This window comes from Rhinopithecus roxellana, chromosome 13 (assembly GCF_007565055.1).
Source record: "Rhinopithecus roxellana isolate Shanxi Qingling chromosome 13, ASM756505v1, whole genome shotgun sequence".
NCBI lineage: Eukaryota > Metazoa > Chordata > Mammalia > Primates > Cercopithecidae > Rhinopithecus > Rhinopithecus roxellana.
In genome coordinates this window covers 85,374,061-85,378,282 of record NC_044561.1, presented here as the reverse complement: position 1 = coordinate 85,378,282, position 4,222 = coordinate 85,374,061, and the positions used below count along the sequence as shown (strand labels likewise).

Here is a 4,222-nt window from a genome sequence, read left to right as displayed (position 1 = left end):
TTCAGAGACCTGAGATGTAGGGTCCTTTTCTCCCTCATCACTTTCTTCACAAACCCACTTCAGTTTCCTCTTAACTCCCGGCATGAGTAAGGTGCTATTTCATAACCCTTTTACCTTTATTAAAGGTGTCAGGTATCCAATAGGAAAAAAATATGCGCAAATGAATTTAAAAGGCATTCACACAAAAGGATATCCAAATGGCCAGTAAGTTTACAAAAAGATGCTCAACATCAGCCGGGCATGGTGGCTCATGCCTATAATTCCAGAACTTTGGGAGGTCAAGGTGAGTGGATCACTTGAAGTCAGGAGTGCAAGACCAGCCTGGCCAACATGGTGAAACCCTGTCTCTACTAAAAACACAAAAAATTAGCCAGACATGGTGGCACATGCCTGTAATCCCAGCTACTTGGGAGGCTGAGGCAGGAGAATCACTTGAACCCAGGAGGTAAAGGATGCAGTGAGCCGAGATTGTGCCAGCGCACTCTAGCCTGGGCAACAGAGCAAGACTCCATCTCAAAAAAAAAAAAAAAAAAAAAAAAGATGCTCAACCTCAATGGTTACAGGGAAATGCAAATTAGACCCACAATATGCCATGACTATACACTCACTAGAATGGCTAAAATTAAATCTCTGAAAATATCAAGCAATGGTGAGGATGTGGAGGAAGTGAACTCTTACATGCTGCTGGTGGAAGTATAACCCAGTATAAGCACTTTGGAGAACCATTTGGCAGTTTCTTCTAAAATTAAACATGCACTCACCATGTGACCAAGCAGTTCCACTCCTGGGTATATACCCTGAAAGAAATGAGTGCTTACGCACACCAAAAAACGTGTACAAAAATGCGCATTGCCACTAAATTGATAACAGCCAAAAACTAAATACAACCCAAATGCCCAACAATAGAAGAATAGATAAATACATTTTGGTGTACAGCACAGCAAGAAAAATGAATGAGTTGCTCTTACAATAAATACAAGTGAATCTCAAAAACACAATATTGATTGCAAGAAATAAGACAAGCCAGGCACAGTAGCTCACACCTGTAATCCCAGAACCTTGAGAGGCTGAGGCTGAGGCCAGAGAATCCCTTGAGTCTAGGAATTTAAGACCAGCCTGGGCAACATAGGGTGATCCCATCTCTACAAAAAAAAATTTTTTTTTAATTAGCTGGGTGTGGTGGTGTGCACCTATAGTCCCAGTTCCTCGAGAGGCTGGGGTGGGAGGACCGCTTAAGCCCAGCAGTTCAAGGCTGCAGTGAGCTATGATCACACCACTGTACCCCAGCCTGAGTGACAGAAGAGAAAGACCCTTGAAAAAAAAAAAAAAAGGCAAGACTTATATACGTATGATCGTATGATGAGAGATGTCAGAATAGTGTCTACTTGTTTAGGGCAGTGGGAGATGGGGATTGAGTGAGAAATGACCTGAAGGAACTTATTAGGATGATGGAAATGTTCTCTATCCTGATCTGGGTGGTGGTTACATGGGTGTATACATAGGTAAAAAATCATTAAGCATCCACTTAAGATTTATGCATTTTACTATATGCAAATTCTGCATCAATAAAAGAGTAAAAACAATCAAAACTCTTAGGTGGCCTGATATAAGCATGGCTGATACATAAAAAGCTTGCATATGGGCCGGGCGCGGTGGCTCAAGCCTGTAATCCCAGCACTTTGGGAGGCCGAGATGGGCGGATCACGAGGTCAGGAGATCGAGACCATCCTGGCTAACACGGTGAAACCCCGTCTCTACTAAAAAAATACAAAAAACTAGCCGGGCGAGGTGGCGGGCGCCTGTAGTCCCAGCTACTCGGAGGCTGAGGCAGGAGAATGGCATAAACCCGGGAGGCGGAGCTTGCAGTGAGCTGAGAACCGGCCACTGCACTCCAGCCTGGGCGACAGAGCGAGACTCCGTCTCAAAAAAAAAAAAAAAAAAAAAAAAAAGCTTCCATATGTTACAATGGATACAGTCATTTGGGAATTTAATATAATTTTGTAACAGCCTCAGAAACAGTCACATTCCAGAGGCCCTTGGCAACAGCTTCAATGCTTAGTGCTCTCCAGCACCAAAAGGGACATATCCCTTTCCAACCAAGGGGGCTATGGCCCTGCCCAGAGCTCTCAAGGGATCCACCTTTCTGGGTCGAACTCTCATAGCTCCCAGAGCACCTGACGCCAAGCACATGAGCTGCCAGCAGGCCCCAGCACCCTGCGATGCCAGACATGCTTAGACCTGGAGAGGGTCCTACAGGTCCTTGGAGGAAAATTACAAGCCCCAAGTACACTAGACACGCAGAGTTTGCTTGTGATGAAAACTTAGCTGAAGGAAGAAGCCCTTTAGGAGGATCCTTGTCTTCTGCAGATGTGCGGCTCTAGCCATGCTGCAACGCAGACCATGGACCAGGAGCTCCCAACCTCGGCTGCACAGCAGAGGGGAGCGTTGGAACATGGGATGCCCGGACTGTCTGACCCACACTAGCTGAATTAGAATCTTTAATGTGGTGTTTCTCAGAGGGCCCCTGGGAACCACAGCAACATTGTCACCTGGGAACCTGTTGGAAATGCATATTTTCAGGCCCCACTTCAGACCCACTGAATTCCGTGGCCGGCCCCAGCGAGCTTTGTTCTGACTGTTCTAGCAGCCCCTGCCAGGGGTTCTGATGCATGTACAAGTGTGGGACCTAATTAGAAACTGCATTTCTAGCAAGTTTCCAGGTGGTGCAGATGCGGCTGCTCTGGGGACCACACTCTGAAAACCACCAGAGTCTGTCTAACCGGTCGGTAGAGCCAAGCTCTGGGAGAGAGTGGGGGAAATTAAAAGCTACCCAGGTGAGGGGCTCTGATGCAGGTGAGAGTAATTAGCTTTGCCATGGACACCCATCATCTCATCTGACAAGAGGTACACACCTGGAGAGGGAGCTCACACAGGTGAGAGCGTTACAGGAAAAGAAATACCATCTCCTCAATTTGACCTGTCTAGGATCTCTTTTCATTTCCATAACACTGCAATTTGGGGTTCCTGGTAAGGCAGGATTTAGGTTCTAGGTGCCTACCCCTGAGAATTTGTTCTGACAATATTGAAGTTGGAGATGTTTTTGTTAGAACACTTTGCACAAAAGCCTCTATGGGGAGGGGGACCTGATTTTACCTTGAAAAGTTAATTTTATTGCCCAAGATACATGAGATTTAGAAGGGGAGAGGAAGTAAACGAGGAATAAAGCGAATGAAAAGAAGAGATGATGTGCAGGGCTGGGGAGGAGAGAGCAGATGGGGAGGAAGAGAAGGAACCATGAGAGAAGGACTGAAAGATCATCTCCTTTCCAAGGAGCATCCACCCTCTCTCTTTTTTAAAAAATTGAGTACTGAGAAAGGTTTTATGCAAGACTGGATACAAGAGCTGGGCAAGCTGATGTGCAAAGCAGGAAAGCAAAGGATTGAAGGGAGTTAAAGTGCTCTCTTTGGCAGCACATATATACAATTGGAATGAAGGCGGGGCACTGTGGCTCACGTCTGTAATCCCAGCACTTTGGGAGGCTGAAGTGGGTGGATCACTTGAGGCCAGGAGTTCGAGACCAGTCTGACCAACATGGTGAAACTCCGTTTCTACTAAAACTACGAAAACTAGCTGGGCATGGTGGTGCTTGCCTGTAATTCCAGCTACTCTGGAGGCTGAAGCAGGAGCCCAGAAGGCACAGGTTTCAATGAGCCGAGATCACGCCACTGTACTCCAGCCTGGGTAACAGAGTGACACTCTGTCTCTAAATAAATAAATAAAATTGGAACAACGCAGAGAAGATTAGCATGGCCCCTGCAAGGATGACACGCAAATTCATGAAAAGTTCCATATCAATAAAAATTATTTTAAAAAATTTTTAAAGAATTAGTTAAAGGAGACCCCAAAGGAGTGAGCGGGGCTGAGGGCCAGGCCCACCGTGGCAGAGGGTCAGACTTCATCAGGGTGAAAACTTACTGCTCTGAAAAGCCAAACTACAGACTGGGAGAAAATGTTCACAGCACCTGTATCTGAAAAAGGATTTGCATTCCAGATACATAAAGAACTCATACAACTCACTAATAGGAAGGCAAACAGTGAAAACTGAGCAAAAGACATGAACAGACACTTCACAAAGACCCTTCACAAAGGACATGCAAATTGCCAGCACCCACAGGAAGAGATGCTCACCCTCAGTAGTCTTCAGGGAGATGCAGAATGAAAC

General features: G+C 45.9%; 1 pseudogene; it reads left to right on the top strand.

Moving 5' to 3' along the window:
- The first annotated feature begins 3,756 nt into the window (after nt 1–3,756).
- LOC115892999 lies at nt 3,757–3,856 on the top strand (annotated as a pseudogene).
- Nucleotides 3,857–4,222: the final 366 nt, after the last annotated feature.